Raw genomic sequence first — 24506 nt, 5'->3', positions numbered from 1 at the left:
TTGACATCTTTGTTCTTGTAGGTCAGGAACTTCTGCGATGGCTTCATTGGAAATTTTATTTCACATAACCCGACCTCCTCTCTAGTTAAATTAGGGTTTTAGGGTTTATACTAGTTAATTTTTAGGTTTTTCTTATTATTTTTCTAATTAGGGTTTTCTTATCAAAGTTTTCTTTCTATCATTTGCTTCTATGGCTAAGATTTAGATATGATTGGTTGTGTTTGCTCTATCATAGGAACTTAGTTGTTGCATAACATTTGGAATTTAAGCATGCATTCATATTTTGTATTGTGGTCTTTATGTATGCGTTGCATTGGTATTGTAATTGCTATTGGATGTTTTCTTCCTTGCATTAGCATAGCATTACATTGCATCATAAGCCATGTTTTCTACATTACATCATGCATTTGTCTTCTTTCTTAGCATACATTGCTTGTTGACCTAGCCTTGCATTTTATCTATGTTGCATGCCACTGCATGAGCCTTCACGAACATGGAGCCTTTGATCCTTGATGCTATGACTAGATTTCTCACACTTTTTTTCACATGCTCAAACATTAAAGGGATTACTTTGACCTCTTCATGCATGTTGAAACCTTAGAAGAGCTTCCCTAGTCACCTTGCCCTAGTATTAAAACCCTATCCCTAATGATCATGTGTGGTTGTGATGGTTACTCCAAGAGTTCACTTATTTTAGAAACAGACATCAAAGATACATCGTGGATATCATTTCCAAAAGTCTAAGTCATTAGCAAGGAAAATATGAATAGGTTCATTGTGGGGAACCCTAATTAGTTTGAATGACCTATGCCCATAACCTGAACCTTGTGCTCAGCATGGTCTTGAATATTTCAATGACTTGTTTTCACCGTTCATCTATCAACTGGAGATGAGATGTGGAAGCTTGGAATGAGGGCACACCTAAAGAAGAATATATTTGAGTTTTTGTTAAACAAGAAACAACCTCTCATGCCTGTAAAATAAGACGGGATCCCTCACCTTCCCTGGCGCAATGAATTCCCAATAATAAGTGAAAATATGCACATGAAATTAAATGAAATTAAATAAAGGGTAAAGGATTGAGAAAGGATTCATGCGCAGAGAGGTAATGCAACAACTCCACCGGGGTACAGACCGGGCTCACTAGTAGTGGAGCAATGCTTGTGATATTTTGGAGTGGCTTCATTAGGGTACTGTCCAGGCCTGCTGGTAGCGAAGCAATACCAAAAACTTGTTTTAAAAAATTCTAAATACAATAAGCCCTCTTCCTCGTTCTTTGCATCATCATCAACTTCTAATTGGGTGTTTACTAACTAGCAGGACCTAGTGGATACACAAAGGGAAGCCATATCTATAAAGGTCAAGGTAACACAAGAGGTACAAATAGTGATGGTTCAATATTCCCTTACATAATTATCCAGACTCAAACTATTATAGGGATGTTGGTAGATATGTTATATTCTACCAGTGGTTTGCCAATTGTTGTAGCTGCTACAACAGCACCCAAAATTTTTGGCCATATCCAAAATTTTGGGTTCCCCCACTCCTCACCCCAGGCTATTAGGGTTTTGATAAGGCCTTCAACTGGTTACTCTCCCCACAACCCTTCCTATCAAACCTTGTTGATGTACCCATTCACACTTCACATATTGAATTAACACATCATGTGTTGTCTCAGATACTGACCTTATGATTGCATTAGGGTTTTTAAGGTTTGTTGCTTCATTGATTCATTAAGAGTCTCCCAGGATTTTGAAACTTATCTTTTCATAATATGCATCGTGATCAGTAGAATCCCTTTATGTGAATGAGCCTAAATTCAATTTGGCTTTCCTTATGATTGACCATGTTAGGGTTTGGGAAAAAATCTAGACTATCAAAATGAAGGCTCCTCTTCATCTTTCAACCTAATTCATATTCATATAAGGGAACATTCTCATCGACATTGCAAGGAATCATGGTTAGAATCATTAATCAACATTGTCCTCTGGATCTATGATTGGCTTTCCAATCTCAACATGTGCATTAGTGTTGTGATAATATTATCTTTCCCTTGCGTCCTCGTAATCCTAGTTTGACATGATTAAAAATTCCATACTTCAAAGCACTCACTCTATAAGCATGACATCACACAATATCATAAATGTGTGCAATTAATAGGCCTGTTGAACTATCGAAACTTTGAGTTGGTTTTTCAATTTAAGTAGCCTACTGATGAGCCCCATAAATGGGTAATTATATGGGCTTATTTTTCCTCCTAACTTAGCTTAATCCACCATTCTCATTAGTTTATTGCATGTTTTTTATTATATTTATGCTAATAGAGTGAGTTGGGTTGGTCATTATGCCTCGAAGTCTAATGTGTGCTTAATGCAGATTTTTGGTCAATTTTGGAGGCAAAGTCAAAGATTTAATGAACATTTGGCAGTAAATATTCGAAGAAAATAAGGGAGAGGATTGATAGGAGTGTGTTCCCCTCATTTATGACTCCCTACTTCGAATTCTCCTTTAGAAAGCTCAAAGCACAAGCAACCACATCAATGCACCAAAGAGGCAGCTGAGCAAGTGGAGTATAATTGTTGTCTATCTCAAGTTTTCAGAGCCAAGCCTCCCTGATTTTAAGGGAGCTATTGGGAGCTCCAGTTGTATAAGTAGAGAGGCCTAGGGCCTCATTAGGTTGTTGGATGTTAGTAAAATTTTCGCACTTTTGTTGCAACTTTTCTCTGCTCAACTTCGAGCTTACTTTTGTAGACAGTTTCATGTAATCTTACTGTTATTTTGATAATGAAGATGAGATTGTTTATGAGCTAGCACTGAGTTACCTCAGAGAGCTAAAGCTCTTGGGTTAGGGCTCAATCCAAGCAGCCAAGCACCTCTTGTTTTGTATTTATATGCTTTGTTTCAGTTTATGAATTAGTTGTTGTTAGATAGATTTCTTTCTTGGTTAAGGATAGGTTGCTTTTGGTAATTTAAAAGGTTGTTTCCATTTCAATTTGCTATAGCAGGTTGAATAGTGATAGAATAAGATACAAAAAGGTCATCAATAGAGCCTTGGCCTCATTTTTACCCTTTGGGACCATGAACTGAGGCCAAGACCCTATTGCTGCCACAAAAAACACAGATTTGCCTTTGCCATAGGATTTCTAGTGTTGCAGCTTGTTAGAAGGCTAATGCTTTGTTGTAGCTCTATTTCATCATGCTCGTTTCTATCTTTACAATAAATTTCCTTCCATGTTTTCTTTCCATATAGCATTGTTCATCACTTACTTTCCTAGATCAAAATTTAGACTAGCTTGATGAACAGTTCTGTTTTTTAGTGATGCTAGTTTCTTTGCTTGCTTAGTCTCAGTGTTTGATTTTCAGTTCTCTTGTAGTACATCTCTGCTCACAATAAGTCAACCATTCATCCATCACCATATCTTTTTTATCCATGTTCCACAAGTCATCCAAATTCCCTCACAAATCTGCCCTAATTTTATGCACTTTTTTCATGAACTTTTCTCTCTTTCCTTGAACAAGTCCAACCATCTCTCTCTTCCCTAATCCTCCTTGATGAACCTTAGACACCTTAACACATCCTCCTAGCCATCAGCTACCCTTTCTACCCATTCACCCACCTTCAAAACCCCTAAAACAGCTCTCGGCATCCTCCTGTAGACCTCCTATAGATCCCCTGCAACCTCCTGTAGATTTTCCTGTAGGTGTCTTTTTGAAGTCTGATTGCAGGGAAAGCCTCCAGAAGGCCACCTGGGGCCTCCTAGGACCCCTCCACACCTTCCTACACCTCTGCAAACTCCAAAGTTTCCCTCCATCACCACCTAATTGCTGCCACATTCACAAATAAAAAAATTACATGGATGACAATTTCACCTAAAAATACATAAAAATCCAAAAAGATGTTTTTTCTCATTTCCTTCTAGAAATAGCTTGAGTAGATGTTGTTTACTTCCTAAGTAGGTAATGGTATTCATTTTATGGTTTTTCCTCTCTCTTTCTACAAAAGTAGGATTAGCTGGTTAATTAAGGTTTGCTAGGGTTACTTCACATTTCAGTCTTCCTTCAATTTCTGCAGGTAGAGTAGCCTCTGTAGGTTAAGCTTTCCTTTCTTTCATCACATATAAATCTTCTTCTAGAATTCATAGAAGTTCAATTGAGCTCCTAGTGATCTTGCGCCAGCTAACCAAGTGACAGCCTGTAGTAAGAACTAGTACTTGTGCATACAGCACCGTCGCTTCCAAGTTTGTTACGAACTATAGGGTTGATGAAAAGTAAAGTAGGAAGCCCAGGAGTTGCAACGTTATTGCTACAATACTAGTGCTCACCACTTTTTGGCACCGTTTGTCGGGGAAGCATCAGAGCTTTGTGTGATCACTGCTTTTCTTCTATTTCCGACTGCAACATTCTACTAAGTAGTTTATTTTAGCAAAAGTAGAGTAGTTGTTTCTTTCAATTCCTGCATTTCCTTGCTTTCATTTCAATTCTGCAATTTTTGTTCCAGCAAAAGTAGATTACTCATTTCCTTGCTTTCATTTCAATTATGCAATTTCCATTCCAGCAAAAGTAGATTAGCCATTTCCTTGCTTTCATTTCAATTCTACAATTTCCATTCCAACAAAAGTAGATTATCCCTTTCCTTGCTTTCATTTCAATTCTACAATTTCCATTTCAAAAAAAGTAGATTAGTCATTTCCTTTCTGCATTTCATTTGTTTTCCTTTTTCAGTTTTGTAATTTCATTTCAGCAAGTTCATTTCAGTTAGTTGCAATTTGTTTTTTCAATCAATTTGGTTTTGCAGGTACAAGCAGAAAAAAGCAAAAACCAACCAAAAAGATTTCCTTTCATGTCTGGTAGGAACAGAGATAATTTAAGAAAAATTTTACCCAACACCCCCACCACATCACATAGCCACCCTTCTCTCTTCTTCGGTGGCAGTGATTAAGAAGAACCTTTAGGTGAACAACCTGAGATATTTGAAGAACCTATAGGGGAAGAAGAAGAAGAAAACATCCCTCCTGAGACAATGGATGAAAACAGAAATGTTAGGGGGAATGGAGAAAGAGTAGAAGGTACCTTTCCCATCTGAGAGACCAATGGGGACACTAAAATGAAAAACATAAGCCCTTCAACCCTACCTCACTTCCATGGATTGACTACAAAAGAGCCTGACACCTTCTTGTTTAAGTTTGTTGTTATCTGTCGAACCTATGATTATGCAGAAGATGAGCAAAAGTTGAAACTATTCCCTTCTACCCTCAAGGATGTAGCATTGCGTTGTTTCATGGGGTTACCTGGCAATAGCATCACAACTTGGGCTCAGATGCAGCAAGCCTTCAATAACAAATATCGAGACTACTGTAGGTCAAAAGACACCAAGGAAGAAATCTTCCGAATGACCATGGGAAGTGATGAATCATTGGAAGATCATGAAGAGAGGTTCCAGATCATTTATAAAAGGGCCAGGTGCACACTTGACCTCGAATTGCTGAAGTTAGTCCTGCTCAGGGGAATTTCGGAAGACCTTCTAGACACCCTCCATCTGCTGGCTGGGGGAGACATCTACCAACTACCTTATGAAGACATAAAGAGTGTTTCTAAAAACCATTCTAGGGCAGCCAAAAAGAGAGGTAGGGGGAGTCAACCCATAGCCAGTACCTCGTCATCTAGTTCATCCATAAAAGGTGAACTTGGACACATGTTGGAAGACTTCAAGAGTGAGTTGCTGCAGACTCTTGCCATGCAAATGGATACCTTGCATATCAAAAGGAAACAAGAGGAAGCAGAGATGGCTTTGGCCATTTTTTATCCTAGGTGCACTAGAAGGCATCCTAGGAATGAATGCCCATAGCCATCATCGGAAATTTAGGGAGGCACTTGAGATTGAAAAGAGGCCGAGTAATCTCAATAGAGATGATGGCTAGAAAATCAGTCGGTGTTGGGTCCCAGCACTCTCGACCTAGTCTTCTTCTTCTTCTTCTTCTTCTTCTTCTTCTTTTAGTTTATTTGTTTTCTATTTTGATTTTTATATTTATTTATTTATTTATTTATTTATTTATTTATTTTATTTTTATCTTACTTATTTATTTACTTATTATTATTCTGAATTATTTTATTATTATTATTATTTTAGTTTATTTTTATTTTTATTTTTATTTTTATTTTTATTTTTATTTTTATTTTTATTTTTATTTTTATTTTATTTTATTTATTATTTATTTATTTATTTTATTTTATTCTATTTTTATTTTATTTTATTTATTTATTTATTTATTTATTATTATTATTATTATTATTTATTTATTTATTTATTTATTTTTATTTTTTTTTAACTTACTTTATTATTTTTAAGATGACTCATTTTAATTTTTTCGTTCATTCTTTTAACCATCTCTATCTTTTATATTCATTTATTCTATAAGAATGGTCCTGTTTTTAGTTCCTTCTTATTTTTAATTATTTATTTTTAACTAACTATTATCATGAAGTATTTTTAACTACTAATTTAAAAATTTTAATTATTTATTAGAATTTTTTAACTAAATATTATCATTAAATCATTTTATTTTAAGGGGTTGGTCCCCCTAGGGTAATTTTTTCCCTTAAATATAATTTGAATTATTTATGTTTAACTAACTATTATCATGTATCATTACTAACTATTATCATATAATTATTTATTATTAATCTTTTATTATTATCACAAAATTATTTTATTTATTTTATTCTAAGTGATTGGTCCCTCTAGAGTAATTTTTCCCTTAGATATAATTTTTAATTATTTATCTTTAACTAACTATTATCATGAATTACTTTTAGTTACTAATTGAACATAACTGTTTAATTATTTTTAAATAAAAATTTTAATTATTTTTATCTAACTATTATCATAATATTATTTTTATTTAAAGGACTAGTCCCCCTAGGGTAACATTTTTATTAAAAAGGGTTTTTGATCCCGGTACCTAGTCAAAAGTAGTTGTTAGTCTTTTTAGCCATTGGAGGCTTTGCTCTGTCTATTTAACCTGCTAAGCTGGATCTGTTTCTTCAACTTGTCCTGACGATGAACCACACTGGTTGGTTCGAAACGCGTCGACAAATGATGTTTCATGTGATATTTGCCGAAAAATCTTTTGTAAAAATCCATAGAGGTTTGTTCAGTCTGTGAAGAAGATCATTCTACAGATAAGTTCCCTTCCTTTCCCAGACTTAAAGCTGTATACAAAGGGGTCGAAGGAGCCACTGAACCACTCTATTTCATAAACCAAAGGAGACTGCATGGACCTAGACCATACCAGAAGGGAATGCAAGGGACATCTTAGGCATACTACAACCCCAACCAAGCCACTTCCATACCTTCTTGGTGCCCCCTACTCATCCTTTCCGGTCCACACCTCCTCCTTGGTTCTATACATCTCAATATCATGCCCTACCAACTGCTCATGCATTTCACTCCTATGCTCAACCACAACCTTAGTGGAATGCATCTCATTAGGGGTGGAGGCCCCAGTACAACTCTCCTCCCACTCTTTTGCCTCCACCACCTGCTCAACCACAACCATTGCCTCCTGCTCCACCAAGGCAACCCCAAATGCCTGCTCAACCGAACCTGAACCCGAACAATAGACAGGCTCAACAAGTATATAGTGGGGAACCATCATGCCCAACCTATGCTATGGAGATTCAGGAGATTAACCTACGATCTAGGAAGGTTCTCCCAGATACCCAGCCTCCCCCTCAGGAGGTTGAGGAAGATAAAGAGGAAAGTGAACCAAAAGCAAATCCACCCTTTCCTAATAGACTATCTGAGACAACACAGCCCACCCCAGAAGAAACTAAACTTCTAGGAGAATTGAAATAGCTATGTGTAAAGATACCACTTCTCCAAGCCATAAAGGATGTGCCTATATACAATAATATGATCAAAGAGAAGTGCTTCAGGCATCCAAGTAGGCGCAAAAGAGATGCCCCAACCATCAATGTCATAGGACAACTGTCCGACCTAATGTTGGGGCAGGTAATCTGTCCAAAATATTTAGACCTTGGAAGCCCAGTAGTTGATGTCCACATCAATGGCACCATGATCCCACATACCTTGATTAATCTGGGAGCTGCCATTAATGTGATGACAAAAGACACCATGCTCAAGCTCAAACTCCATGGCTCCTTGAGAAAGACCACGACAGTACTGCAGCTAGTAGACTGCTCCACCATGACCCCTGAAGGGATTGTGGAGGATGTGATGGTCTCCATTTATTTTTGGGAGTACCTGCTAATTTCTTGGTTCTCCAGCTAAAGGCAAAGCTCACTAGATATCCTCTCATCCTGGGAAGGCCCTGGTTGGCCACTACCGATGCTTACATCAGTTGTCGGGTTGGGAACATGACCATCAAGAACAGGCATATGTCCAAGCAGCTAATCCTATACCCTCCTGCCCAACCCTTGCTAGAACATGATCTACCTCTCTAGTTGGAGGAGGAGGATGAGGATGAAGTCTATTCTGCACCACTGTGTGCAGTAGAAACTGTCATGGGGCAGAGCCGCAAAATGAGGATGATATCATTGCAAATTTAATCCAGAATCCCCCCCCAGTATTTTGCCACTAGAAGATCTAGTGAAAGAAACCCAAGACAATCCCCTAACTAATATCTGTGTGGCCAACTCGACTTCTCTCCATGGTAAGAATATAGAGTTTGGCCCAGAAAGAACCTTGAAAATCAACTCATCCCTATCCACCTCCCAGGAGAAGGAACTGTGCAGCTTATTAAGAAAACATTTAGATGCCTTCGCCTGGAGTTATAAGGAGATGAAGGGAGTGCACCCTTCAGTATGTACTCATCATATATACATTAAGGAGGATTGCAAACCAGTCAAGCAGCCTCAAAGGAGGATGAATCCAGCCCTTAAAGACATTGTTAAGGAAGAATTTCAAAAACTACTTGATGCAGGATTCATCTACCCCATCTCTGACAGTGAATGGGTCTCTCCTTTGGTGCTAGTACCAAAGAAAAATGGTAAGTGGAGAATCTGTGTCAATTATCGAGAACTGAACAAGGCCACTAAAAAGTACCATTTTCCTTTGCCTTTCATAGATCAAGTGTTAGATGGTCTGGCGGGGAAAAAGTTTTTCTCCTTCCTAGATGAGTTTAGTAGGTACAATTAGATTCAAATCAGCCCGGAAGACCAAGATAAGACCACTTTCACTTGTCCTTGGGGTACCTTTGTATACTGGGTCCTTCCTTTTGGTTTGTGCAATGCTCTAGCCACTTTCCAAAGAGCAGTATTGAGTATATTTTCTGAACTGGTTCATGATGCAGTGGAAATATATATGGATGATTTTACTCCTTATGGTTCTAACTTTCAAGAAGCTTTATCTAACCTAGGGAAAGTTTTGGACAAGTGTATTGAAATGAACCTGTCCCTCAGTCCAGAAAAATGTGAATTTTTTATGACTAAAGGGACCATGCTAGGTCATGCAATATCTCAACAAGGATTACAGGTGGACCCCAACAAAATTGCCATCATCCAAAGGGTCCCACCTCCTCCAAAAGTGAGAGATGTCTAAAGTTTCCTTGGCATAGCGGGATATTACAGAAGATTCATTAAAGATTTCAGTAAGTTAGCCTCTCCGTTGTTTGGTCTTTTGGGAAAAGATGTCGAGTTCATATGGACTGAAAACTATCAAGAAGCCCTAGATACCTTGAAAAGCAAACTTGTGACTGCCCCAATTTTGAGAGGCCCAAACTACGCCTTACCTTTCCACATTCACACATATGCCTCGAAAAAAGCAATAGGAGTAGCCTTGGGACAAATTGATGAAAAGCTACCTTATACCATATACTTTATAAGTAAAAATTTGTCAAAGGCAGAGTTAAACTACACGGTCGCCGAGAAGGAACTCCTAGTTGTAGTGCATTCCTTAAAAAAGTTCCGACATTACATCACAGGCTATCAAACCTTTGTACACACTGATCATGCTGTAATTAGGTATTTAATGAATAAACCAGATGCCAATGCTCGCATTATTATATGGTTGATTTTACTGCAGTAGTTTGATTTAACCATTGTTGATAAGCTTGGTAAATAAAATGTTGTTGCTGACTTTTTGTCTAGAGTAAATTTGCCTATAGGTGAGGAAGGAATGGTGGACAATCAAATGCCAGATGAGCACCTATTTTTTATCTCTGTACTCTCTCCATGGTTTGCTAATATAGAAAATTACTTGGTTTCAGCACAGTTCCCACCACACCTGTCCTCGAAAGAGAAGAGCAAGATCATGAGGAAAAGCACCCCTTTCACTTCGATTGGGGGCAATTTCTTTAAACTTGGCCCAGATCAAATCTTCAGAAGATGTGTCAAGGAGGAGGAGGTTTTTTACATTCTCCTAACCTGTCATGACGGGCCTTGTGGAGGCCATTTTGCAGCAAAAAGGACTGCCTTCAAACTCTTGCAAGCAAGTTACTATTGGCCCACTCTTCATCAAGATGTGAAGAGATATACCAGCCAATGCAATCGGTGCCAAAGGATGAGGAAACCTACTCCAAAGGATGAGATTACCATGCAACCTCAAGTGACTTTTGAGCCATTTGAGAAGTGGGGCATGGACTTTGTGGGTCCTATCAACCCTCCTTAAAAACAAAGGCAATACATCATTTTGTGCACTGATTATCTGATAAAATGGGCAGAGACAAAAGCATTCAAGGTAGCAACAAAGGAAAAAGTAGCTGAGTTTTTAAGAGAGAACATATTCTATAAGTTCGGGTATCCAAGAGAACTGGTTATAGATCAATGCAGTCAGTTCACTTCCAATTTGATTGAAGACCTGCTCACACATCATAAAATCAAGCACAGGACTTCCACCCCTTACCATCCACAAGCTAATGGGTAGGTGGAAGTCACTAATAGAGCTTTGGAAGGAATTCTAACCAAGGTAGTGAGCAGCAGTAGAAAATATTGGGCAGATAGACTAGTTGAGGCCACCTGGGCCTACAACACAACATGGAAGACCACCATAGGGTTCACACCCTATGAACTGGTCTATGTGAAGAAGGATTTGTTGTCAATAGAATTTGAATACAATACACTAAGGATGGTAGCTCAGCTGGACCTAGACCTCAACCATGCACAGAGAGAAAGGCTACTCCAGCTCAATGGATTGGATGAACAAAGACTGCAGGCCCTTCTCCACACAGAGGTAGTCCAGCTTCAAAGGAAAATATGGCATGATCAAAATATCAGGGAGAAGAAATTCCAAGAGGGAGATTGGGCATTGATCTATGACTCAAGGTATAAAGACTTCAAAGGCAAGCTGAGGACAAGATGGCTGGGACCCTACACTGTGGAAAAATGCAATGACAATGGTTCAATTCTGATCAGAACCATTGATGAGGAAGCCATCCCCATGCTTGTCAATGGACATAGGTTGAAAATTTACAAGAAGCCCCTCTCCAAGAAAAAGTTCATTGAAGATCTGAATAAGACAATGTTGGCAGTGGAGCAGGTCTATACCTCCACTCCACCCACTCACTAAAGAAGCAGAAAAAAGAAAAATAATAAGGGCTCAAGTAAAAACCTCCATGAGGCGCTTGAGTCCCATCATTGGGTTGAAAACCTCTTTTGAGGCGGCCCAGTTATGACAAAAAAAAAAGAGAGAATAAGATCCCTGGGTGAAAACCTCCCTTGGAGGCACCCAGGGCAGGCAATTAGGATGAAAACCTCCTTGAGGCACCCTATTTGTCTTTCAAAAAAAAAAAAATAGAGAAAAAAGGAAGAGGAAATTGACTTTTAAAATCCATTGCAGGTTATAGGTGGACCACAGGAAGCAAGAGAAGATTGCCACAAAGCCTATTTCACCTCCTTCATACTCTTCTCAATAATTTCTGACCTTTCTTCCACCTCACTGTGTGCTTTTTCCAAACACTCTGTATCCTACAGGAGGCCCTATGTGTTCTACAAGAGGCTCCTATAGAAATCATAGAGAGCTCGAAATGGATTTTAAAAATAGTTTGAGGAGCTGGGAAGTTTCATGAAGAGCATGTAGGCCCTCCTACAGCTATCCACCCTCCTAGCCATCCATCCCACACCTGCACCAACTCATTATCATGGATTTCTTCCCTTCCTGCAGAAAAAACACAGAAACCAGTTTTTAGAAGAAACAAAGAAATAAAAAGAACAGCACCTCCAAAGCTCACCTGCAGCTTAAAAAATACCTCTCCATCACCATCAACATCTCTGGTAGCATCCTCATAGCTCCCAGCACAAGAATTAACTATAAATTTTAAAGGGAGAAGCAGCTACAGGATCTCCTGTAGGATTTCCTATAGCAGTTGATCCCCTTAAAATCAAGCCACAACAACAAAAAAGGTGCATCCATAGGATTGAAAAGGATGTCTAAAGCAAATCCAACCACAGGGTACCTACACAAAGCAAACAAGCCACACATCAGGGATTAGGAAGCATACAACAGAGGAGATATAGGCATGCAGCAACTGAAATACGAGCATGCAGCAACAAAGGAACCAAAATGCACAACAGCACGAACATTCGACTTGCAGGTAAGTGTCTAACCCTCTCCTCTGTTGCATTTGTGTAATTGAAAATATGCATAAGAAAATGATATGGTTAGGGTTGAATAATAAAGGTGGCCAGTTAACTGGCCACCCTCATCCAGTTGACTGTGCTCATCCGGAGATGCCACCACACGTGTGCCTAGTCAACTCACAAAAAATCCAAAGGACAGGTAGTGGAGGCTACAAAAACTCCGATGAACTCCGATGCAATGATGGGAAGTGATTGTGGGAAAGAGTCATGAAGAGCCATGATGATAGAGCAATGGGGACCAACGGTCTAAATCTGGCAACGTACCTTTTTGCTAGCTCACACCATCACCGAAAATATCTCAAAGAATTCATAAGTATTCCTCCTCGAAACTCCACCACCTTTTCTTCCATTTTGTCCTCGTCCACTTAGCTGTGGCAAGCTCTATACCACTTCCATAGCCTCAAAAACATATTTCTCTATTGATTTTAGCCATCCTTCTGCTATTAGAGTCCTATAGGAGTAGTAACGGGTTCTACAGGAACGGGTTCTACAGGAGCACCTACAGCTAGTTCTATAGGAGGGACAGTAAGCAATTTTTAAGGAAGAAACATGGGGTTTTTGCTCAAATTCTGGCTTGAAGAGGTAGGCTCTATACAGACCCACCTTGAATATTAATATGTGCAAGAAATGATACAATTTTAAGGAGGAATTAAGCTTGGAGAAGAGAGGAATTCCATAAAAACATTTCTCCCTATTTTCTTTAAAAAACACAGTTTTTCTCTGTTTCCTGTGTCTTCAAAAAAAATTTTGTCTCCATATCTACCTAGGGTGTTCCAAAAGGGTATAAGAAAAATGACAGGGGGATTCATGAGGAAGGAACCCACAAATTCATTCAGGCTCCATGAACATCCCGAGGTGGTAGCCATTTTCACTAGAGCAAATTGGATGTCATTTTTCGAAAAATTTCGAGGGTTTGAAGAAGAAGTGGCTCAAGAGTTTTCCCTTGCTTTAGTACCTCGCTAAAAGACCCATGCCACTATTACTTTCAGAGGTCTCACCATGGAAATCACCCCAAAATATATCAGTAGAGTTACCAGCCTTCCCCTTGGATTACCTTGGAGCAAAGATGAAAAGCCAATGGGACAAGTTACCAAGAAAACCTTCTTCCAACCAGATGAACATCCTGTAGAAGACAAAAATGGCATTAGAAGAACAAGAATACCTTACCCTTGGGATGAGGTTAGTTACCAAATCATCAAGTACATTTCCTATGAAGGGAGGTATAGCATAGTTTATGGCTACCATTTTAGACTTCTCCATGAGATGAGATATAGCATGGACACTCCCACACCCCAAAAACTCAGCATCCCTTATTTTCTCCTGCAGTCCCTTATAGACTCCAGCATTAAGTTAAAGGCAGGAGGTCCAAATCAGTTGGCTCACCATGGGTTAATTAAAATATTAGTGGAAGAAACCCTCCACACCTTCATAATCCCAATAGCATGGGAAATCTTCAGAAATATGACAAGAGAAGATGATATAAAGGCCCTCACATATGACCATAGTCCTTCTGAAAGTGAGGGGGAGGAACAGCAAGGAGAAGAATGGGAGGAAACTGAGGAGCAACCAGAGGAAGAAGACACCAAAACAGAGAAGGAGGAAACTAAACCAGAGGAGGAAGAAACCAAAACAGAGCAAGAGGAAACAAAATCAGCAAAGACAAAGAAGACAAAAGGAGAGGAACAAGGGGCAGAAAAGATAGAAATGTCTCATGAGACCCTAGAAAGAGAGGCAACAACTGCTCTTGCTACCTTCAGCACCCCTGTTAAACCCAAACAAAAGAGGAAGAGGCAAACATCAATGTACTTCAGGGCTCGGAAAAGCACAAGGATAAAAATAGGAAAACCACAGCCATCTTCAACAATGCCTATTGTAATTGAAGATTCACCCACTATCAAAGGGGAAGAATCTCCCTCTAAAACTCCCATCACATATGAAAGAGGAAGTCCCAGATCTTCCACTTGGAAGGAAAGAGTGCAATTACAGGACTCAAAAACAACTCTACAAGAAGCACAGACTATTCTACAAAAGACCCTAACTAGGCTACAGGAGACCGAAAAACTTGAGAAAATGGTAGAAGAACAGCCAAAGGGGAAGGAGGAAACAACAGAGACACAAGAACCTGACCCCCAGCCTATTTTTGGCTCTTACTACAATCTTCTTGGGGGGGGGGGGGGGGAATCATTCCACAGAAATTTGCAGTCCCACTTTTCTTTGAGTTGGAGAAAGAAAGAATAAGGAACCATAGATGGATGCAAATTGCCAAATCCAAGGGGGTAGAGGATATTGGCCACATGGAGAACCAGCTTAGAGAGATGGGCAGGGAATTAAGTGATATAAGACATAGAGAGGAAATCAAAAGAACTCACTTGGAAACAAAAAATGAGTTGCTAAGAAAATAGCTGCAAGAAAAGGAGACACAATTGGCACACATGGCTAGCTGGTCTATGGAGGTGCTACAGTGCAGGACACCAGCAAACTCATATGGAGTATACCTCAAATACCAATGGCTGCAGTTTCAGATCAAGACTTTGGCACAGAGAGGCACCATGCCTTTCCAAGATTATGAACAGTTTACAGACCTATGTGACCAAAATTCAGCAGAAGACAAGGAAAAAATAGCAGAGTTCTATTTGCACAACATGGCTCTCATCAATGTCCACTAGCTGCTTGTAGATAATCCTCAAATTTCCCCTAAGTATATCAATGAGCAGGTTCAGGCCATTGCACATTTTGAGGACATGGAAAGATTACTAGGGGAAGACTGTATTCATGCTTGTATGAGGAGGTGGAACACTCTCCCACACAGTCTGCAAATCAGGGAGTATCACTCCCCAACAAGGATGAAGGAAGCATTAAGAAGAGTGCCACTGTACAAGCGCTATGTGCATAGTTTGAAGGCCAATTGGATTGGCCTCAAATTGAGTCCCCCACTGCTGCTAGGCCTACTGGAAGGTGGAAAAGAGGAATAAGAACAACAATAGTGGGAAGAGGTGGACAGAAAGGCAGGATTCCATGAGAAAGAAGAGGACCTCACATCAGAAGCATGGGATGTCAAGGAGGCCATCAGGGCCATCAAAGATGAGGAGATGGACTAGTTGGTCAGAGGATGAGCAACACATTCAGTAGGGGAGTGATGATGAGCCCCATAAATGGGTAATTATATGGCCTCATTTTGCCTCCTATATTAGCTTAATCCACCATTCTCATTAGTTTATTGCATGTTTTTTATTATATTTATGCTAATAGAGTGAGTTGGGTTGGTCATTATGCCTCGAAGTCTAATGTGTGCTTAATGCAAATTTTTGGTCAATTTTGGAGGCAAAGTCAAATATTTAATGAACATTTGGTAGCAAATATTTGAAGAAAACAAGGGAGAGGATTTATAGGAGGGTGTTCCCCTCATTTATGACTCCCTACTTTGAATTCTCCTTTAGAAAGCTCAGAGCACAAGCAACCACATCAATGCACCAAAGAGGTAGCCGAGCAAGTGGAGTATAATTGTTGTCTATCTCAAGTTTTGGGAGCCAAGCCTCCCTGATTTTAAGGGAGCTGTTGGGAGCTCCAGTTGTATAAGTAGAGAGGCCTAGGGCCTCATTAGGTTGTTGGATGTTAGTCAAATTTTCGCACTTTTGTTGCAGCTTTGCTCTGCTCAACTTCGAGCTTACTTTTGTAGACAGTTTCATGTAATCTTACTGTTATTTTGATAATGAAGATGAGATTGTTTTTGAGCTAGCACTGAGTTACCTCAAAGGGATGAAGCTCTTGGGTTAGGGCCCAATCCAAGTAGCCAAGCACCTCTTGTTTTGTATTTATATGCTTTATTTCAGTTTATGAATTAGTTGCTGTTAGATAGATTTCTTTCTTGGTTAAGGATAGGTTGCTTTTGGTAATTTAAAAGGTTGTTTCCATTTCAGTTTGTTGTAGCAGGTTGAATAGTGATAGAAGAAGATACAAAAATTCCATCAATAGATCTTTGACCTCCTTTCTCCCCTTTTGGACCATGAACTGAGGCCAAGACCTTATTGCTGCCACAAAAAACACAGATTTGCCTTTGCCATAGGATTTCTAGTGCTGCAGCTTGTTAGAAGGTTAATGCTTTGTTGTAGATCTATTTCATCATGCTCATTTATATCTTTACAATAATTTTCCTTCCATGTTTTCTTTCCATATAGCATTGTTCAGCACTTACTTTCCTAGATCAGAATTTTGACTAGCTTGATGAACAGTTCTATTTTTTAGTGATGCTAGTTTCTTTGCTTGCTTAGTCTCAGTGTTTGATTTTCAATTCTCTTGTAGTACATCTCTTCTCACAATAATTCAACAAATTAGCCATCACCATCTCTTTTTGATCCATGTTCCACAGGTTATCCAAAGTCCCTCACAAATCTGCCCTAATTTTCTGCACTTTTTTCATGAACTTTCCTCTCTTTCCTTGAACAAGTCCAACCATCTCTCTCTTCCCTAATCCTCCTTAATGAACCTTAGACACCTTAACACATCCTCCTAGCTATTAGCTACCCTTTCCACCCATTATTCCATCTTAAAAACCCATAAAATAGCTCTCGGCATCCTCCTGTAGACCTCCTGTAGATCCCCTGCAGCCTCCTGTAGATTTTCCTGTAGGTGTCTTTTTGAAGTCCGATTGTAGGGAAAGCCTCCAGAAGGCCACCTGGGGCCTCCTAGGACCCCTCCACACCTTCCTACACCTCTGCAAACTCCAAAGTCACCCTCCATCGCCACCTAATCACTGCCACATTCACAAACAAAAAAGTTACATGCATGACAATTTCACCTAAAAATACATAAAAATCCAACAAGATGTTTTTTCTCATTTCCTTCTAGAAATAGCTTGAGTAGATTTTTTTTACTTCCTAAGTAGGTAATGGCATTCATTTTATGGTTTTCCCTCTCTCTTTCTGCAAAAGTAGGATTAGCTGGTTAATTAGGGTTTGCTAGGGTTACTTCACATTTCAGTCTTCCTTCACTTTCTGCAAGTAGAGTAGCCTCTGTAGGTTAAGCTTTCCTTTCTTTCATCGCATATAAAGCTTCTTTTGGAATTCATAGAAGTTGGCTTGAGCTCGTAGTGATTTTGCGCCATCTGACCAGGTGACAGCCTGTAGTAAGAACTAGTACTTGTGCATACAGCACCGTCGCTTCCAAGTTTGTTACAAACTGCCGGGTTGATAAAAAGTAAAGTAAGAAGCCCAGGAATTGTAGCATTATTGCTGCAATACTAGTTCTCACCACTTACACCCAACTAATAAGAATCACAATTCCTTGCTTTGGTTATTTATATCATTCCTTGTATACACCTCAAGTGGATGGATTATTTTGTTAGCCTAATTATGAACCTTTCCAATGAAATTATCACTTATTCTATTATTTTGTCCTTTGCAGGTTTTTTTTTAGATGGAGTCACCTCAACAACATATTCAATTAGAAGCATGAAATCAAACGATTTAGTCAAAAGGCATCGCTTGGGACGAAGAATTATTTAAATATAAATACTAACTTCATAGCTTGGTGGGTGTTTAAAGTAAAGTGGTTCATGCTTTGAGTTTGGCTTTATTGATCGGATATGTGAAGATCATCAAAATGCATCCAAAAGGTCACATGTAAAGGATTGTTTTGATTAAAATCCTGGTGGCCACCATAAGACAAACACACACTCCAAAGTGAAGCATGAAATGAAAATGGTAAAGGGTATTGATGAGTTATGGTTGTTACAAGACAAAAAGCATTGCTTGTCTTTTCGGTTTATTTAAGGGTGGACAACACTTAGAAAATTCATATTTGAACAAAATCTTCAAAGGGAACTCAAAGCACAAATGACCATTCGTTATAATGGTGGTATATTGTAAACATATGACCAAACGAATATCAAGAAGCGCTACCTTTTCTTTCTATGGTAGTTGCATTATGGAGAGATACCTTTCATGGAAATCGCATTACCCTTGACATCGGAAATTTGCAAGAATGAATCATCAAATACTCATACTCCAAGTCTAACAAAATGGAAATCACATGTGACATCACGGAAATCCAACAAAATGAATGCCTAAAGAACAATGATGGTGAATATCTTGTTGAGAGAATTACATTGGTCAGTCATGCATGTCCTTGATCGAGCCTATTGGTCGGCAACAAACTAAAATTCGATGGAGTTCCCATATATGCAATTATCAGTCTATCACTTATCAATTTCCCTTGGAAAATATGATGCGACCAAATGTATGGATGTCATAAAAGGCATCCTCGAAGATAAATTGAACAAAATCCACTCATGAAAGCCAAGTTATGGACTTGGTTTTTGGTCCAACATGGCTAAGTTTTCCATTAATCGTTCAATTGGGACTAAGCTCTTCCTTTTGTAATGAGTCAAGAGAATCGTATGGGATGTTCGAGGCATATTCAAATGGTGGGTTTTAATCTAGAACTAAGGGATTTTGGCCCATCCTTTCCTTCCCAAGTGCGATTTTGGATATGTATACCACGCAAACCTATTATGGAGAGATATTTCAAAAAACTCTATAGAAGACAATTACTATCAGCACAACAAGTTCAAAAATGAACTTAGTTCACAACAAGTTTTAAATATTTTACAATTATTTTTCCCATAGGGTTTCTGGTTGAGAAGGAAAAAAAACATGAAACTATTATGTGGAATTATTCGCATACTCATGGAAGGGATTGCCCTATTTCTAATCATGAATAGAGTCAGTCTGAGTTGAATATGAAAATAAGTTTTCAAGATCCTGAGATTGTACCTGCTATAGGTTCTCGTTAATCACTACATCACACGCTCACATGAGTGCACAACCATATGTAATGGAGGCTTCAAGAGATTATCATGCACCTTATAAGGATGTTCCAGCAGTTAGTGGATAAAAACCCATGAGGGATTAGACTCACATGCAAGAGCTTCATTCTTTATTAACAAAAGGATCAAGGCATTATCTTTTACCTTCTATAGATGGTCTAGTGCTCAAAAAGTCACCCTACATGAATGTTGTGTGAGGCTCCAAGAATCCCTTAATAGAGGAGAGTAAATCACTTCAAACATCTCTCAATTTCTCTCAAAGAGACTCTATATTTTTTAACAGATACTTTAGGAGAGAATCATCAACCTATGGTTGATGTGAGGTCATGTGCTCTTGAAAAAAATCATATTGAAGGTGGACATGATAATTATGCAAATGAGAGACATTACTTATCCAGTTCAAGAGTTGCTAATATTTAATATAGCTTGGATGCAAATGATAATTCTCACATTTTTCAAACAAAGTTCACAAAGTTGTTTGATGAGCTCCAACAATAAATTTGGTGAGTGTGATCTAGCCCTCAATGTGACCTTGTGACCTTTTCCAAGTCACAATTGCCCATAAGCCGCAAGGTCATAGTTGTGAGTCTCATACTAGCCATCAAAAGTGTGACTGGGCAACCTACACAAGGCGCAGAATCGCACCTCACGCAATACCTCCAGGGAGTGCAACCTATCCAAGATGCAGTTGTGTGACCTCCAGTAAGTCGCACCTCCACCAAAGTTGCACAATCGCATTATAAAGCTTCAGAAAAGCCTCCAGAATGCGACCCTCACTGGATCGCGATTCACGACTATTGCAACCCCCAGGAGTTGTATATAACTCTCCACGTGTTTACATTTCATCTATGACTTGTCTATAAAACGACCTGTGTCCATCACAAGCCTATTTCCTTAATGTTAGCGCTCTATGTATGAGAGGATAATGCACCATGCATAGAAGGGATATGCCTTAGCCAATGTGATAGCTCAAGTGGAGAAATTTTTGAAGGTTGCAAATGGTCATGCTATTTAATGGCGATGGAAAAGGAGTTTTACTTGAAATGTAGGAAATGTTTAAACCACAATGTTGGGTGCGCTAAAATAACATAAGGCTTAACACCTTTGCAAATGTTTAAAAAAACACACAATGCAACAATAACCAACATGTGCGATGAGGGTAGAAAAAAATAATGTGTGGATATAACAATGATGACCTAACCATGTAAAGACAGCAACAATTGGTGTCAGCTTGGTGCCAAAATATTAAGCATATCAACACACAAATTTGTGATCATGAAATTGCAAGAAATTTCAAGGCTAATAATTCTTGCTCATTATTAGTTTTGATATTTACTTCTTATATTTAATCAAAGTACATTTGTCTTGATGCTTAATTGATGATTGTGTGCATGTGTAGGATTAAAGCTGCGAAGGTAGATCCCCGTCATTTATGCAGACACTTAAGTCGAATTGGTAGATAAAATGACCTAAGCAATCAATGTTGCATAAAGGTTTTCTTCATACCCCGTGAATGCATGATCCTAGTCAACATCAGATATTGAAGTCTAACTAGCTCTAAGGCAGAAGGAAGGAAGCAATATTTTGTTCTACGCAGAAGGATTAGGGTTTATCTTGAATCTTGTATGGCTAGGGTCTCCTTTAGCAAGCTATATGGTCCCTTACGAGCTCCAGAACCTCTCAATAAAATCCAAGGAACATCACCAAAATATGGATGAATGAAAGTGAGGCATACTGGCAAGAAAATAGGCCTGTTTCAGAACCTAACAACCACATCATTGCAGCATATGGGAAACAATAATTCTAGGGTTTCCAACAACCCTCTACATCCTCCTCTTCTCCTTCATCGTAATGTAAATATTGGTCACCATACTATCAACAATTATGTTAAGGTTTATTTTATCATGTAAAAGCAATAGGTATGAAAGAGTAGTGAGGAAGTTTAAGAGCCATGAGGGGAAGTTCAAGGTTCATGAAGGGAGGTCAAGGGTCATGGTAGGTGAACAGTCACCTCATCTCTATAAATGTGCCCTCATGCCTCATTGTGAGGGACTGGAGCACTTGATTTGAGGCTGGGATTAGATATTTGATTTATCCTTGAGAGATAGAGGCACTCAGCTCTTGGAAACTATTAGAGTGGAGTTGCAGTGAGGCTAGGGTTTAGCAATGGGAAAAGGTATGAGCAACCCATGTTCCACTATTAGATTTTGACCAATTGCAAGATATGTACTTGAAGTTGCAATGGAATTAATAAGAGTTTCTTCATATTTAGCATTGGTTCCCATGCTTACTCATGGTGGCTATATTGGATGTCTGGTATTTTCACTGGATTTGTCTATGTGCTTTCATATGCGCAATATGTTATGGACTAGATCATAGTTATTGCATGTATGTTTTTATTTCGAATTTTTGTTAACTTATTCCTTGCCATGTTAGTCATCTATTGTGAGCTATTTTGAAATTAAGTGTTGGCATGTTCTTGTTTATGTATGTCTGATTGGGTTTTACTTCACTGATCCCTCTCATGGCATACCTCTTCATATTTCTGCTGAGACTTGTTTGTACCTCTTTTTGTAGTTTTCCAGTCTTGGGCTGATTTTATTTCACTGTCTGGGAATTTCATTCTTGTCCCCACTCCGACACCTCATTTTATAAGCAAGAGCGGAAACGTTCATGATGGGCACAGCCAAGAACACATACCGTATGGGGCTCCTATCCCAAACAGTGTGATGTCTAATTAGCACTTCACATCGAGGAGACCCCCCTAGTTGTTGGTGGTACATTTCAGCCCGTCAACACCACCAACTACTTAATTATAAGAAAAAACAAACTCTTTTTCACTATTGATAAGCGTAGACCCAAAAAGAAAATAATAGGCTCCTCTACCTCTGCTTAGGTCTTGATCTAGGAGCTTCAAATTCCACCCATTCAATTGTGGATGGACAATTTGGATATTGCCTTATTTTGCTTGGGTTCATTGCAGACATTCAAATACTACCAAAAAAATATGGATTTTGATGATCTTCTGTTGATTTTAAAGGATCATAATTATTCTAATGGAGTTGCGGAGTAAGGAATTGTTGGTTATGTGAACATAGGGTGGATTTAAGGTTAATGTGGGATACTTATTCATGTATTGTTGTAGAATTGTTTGATTATCATAAAGATTTGTTGAAATTTTAACCAGATTGTGTGTATGTGATGGTTGGATTGCTTACCTTGGCTCAAACTGTTTCCCTTCGTGCAATGTGATGTCCTTCCTTGCACACTATTTTCCTTGGCTCACCTCCATCAATAGGATTTATTAGCCCAACCTCAAAATGTCAAGCAGAGGGAAGGGAGCAGACAGTAGACAGAATGATGTAAGTCATTGTGAAATCATAGATATGTAGTTGTTTCAATTCTTTCTTTGGTTTTTTTTTTTTATTCCAAAATTTAAAAACAAAAAATTATTTTATATATCTAGGGACATGATATTGACTAGGAGAAAGAGGATTTGGCTTGATATTAGGGATTGAGGAAGTTAACAAACTTGACAGTGTGGACTTGAAAATGCTATGTAAATATGTAAAAAAATTATCAACTAAAACTAATAAAACATTTCAAGCACATCAACCATTTCAAATGGAATCGATTGATTCTCCATCCACTCCTAGATCGAGAAAAAGATAATAAGGAAATCAATAAGCATAACCACTAAGAATTTGGAACAGGAAACATAGACTTCCAATGCCAAATCCACTCCTATGACACAAATTTATTCTTCCACCATGCCACATTATGAATCTTGCATTGGTAGCTATGATAAAACGATAGAATATGACGTGGTTTCAGGATAAATCCATAGATTAGATGTTGGGAAAGATTTTTTGAATAGGTTAAAGGAATCATTCCTTCAATGATTCAAAGACCATCTCCATTTGTCATTCTCAAAGATATCGTTCCACCTATAGAAGGCAGCAATTCATGACATGGAGGCTAAATTTGGTGTGGGTTTCTCCATTAAAAATATTAAACTAGAAAGGTCTCAGAATTGCAAGAATTTGGGTGCAATCAAACAAAGAAGATCAAAAAACTCTCACCTGGGCAAAGGCACAAAATAAATTGTAAAAAATTATGAGAAGTTGGATGAATGGAGGAAGTTTGGTGAGGAGAGTACCCAAGTATTTGAACATTCTCATAAGATTGTATCAAATTTATTAAAAGATTTTTATATTTTATTTATGCATAGTTAAATTCAATTCGTATATGTTTTAGGATAAGGCCTCTAAGGCTAGGCTTGCAAAATGAAGTGTCACACATCACAGTGGCTAGAAAGGTCTACAAGCCTTTGTTAGGTCTCTATAATAATAGTGTATTCCCTCATTTTTATTAGTGTAACCCCCTTATTGTTATTGTGTTTCCCATGTAGTCCCCATATTTTTATTGTTGTGCCCCATATAAGCCCATTGATTTTATTATTGTTCCCTTACATTAAAATTGTTATGTTGGCTCTCATTATATTGTGACCCCTTAGACTCCTATATATAGAAAAGAGATTTTCTCATTTGAATCATCCAATAATTGTTCATTTGTGTAATGTAAATGAGGTTTCCCCCTCGAAGAGGCTAATTTTGAAGTCATTAATATATCTCTTCTTTTATTTTGTGAGCTAGTTGCATAACATTTGGTATCAGAGCTTTGGATTCTAGGGTTTCGCTGCTTCAAATAGGCCATCGTGGAATTTTCGATATAATTTTTTTCTACGAAGCTTCAGAAGTTGGAAAAAAAACCATTTGAGACGAAATCTCCATGAACGTCATAACCGAATTCCAGACCTTTTCTCACTATATTTTAGGATATATGAACCAAGGAAGTTATGGATTTTGCAGGCTCCTGAAATCCATCTCAAATCAAATGCCATAAAAATTGAAAGAAATAGGACGGACTGTAGTTTGGTGGGTATTTTTTTCAGGGTTGAAGGTCGAAACAATGACACTCGGAACTTCATACAAATTCAATCTACTCAACTAGTCTATAATCAGGCCATTGTGGGAGATTGGGCATAACTCTTTCTTGGAAAATCCAATCTTGATCATACTTGTGGGGT

Source organism: Pinus tabuliformis, chromosome Q (genome assembly GCF_031772625.1).
Source record: "Pinus tabuliformis cultivar Carrire ecotype Pingquan chromosome Q, CPIR1, whole genome shotgun sequence".
In the NCBI taxonomy this organism is placed as follows: Eukaryota; Viridiplantae; Streptophyta; class Pinopsida; order Pinales; family Pinaceae; genus Pinus; species Pinus tabuliformis.
The sequence above is the reverse complement of the archived record's forward strand: the minus strand, read 5'-3'. Positions refer to the sequence as shown.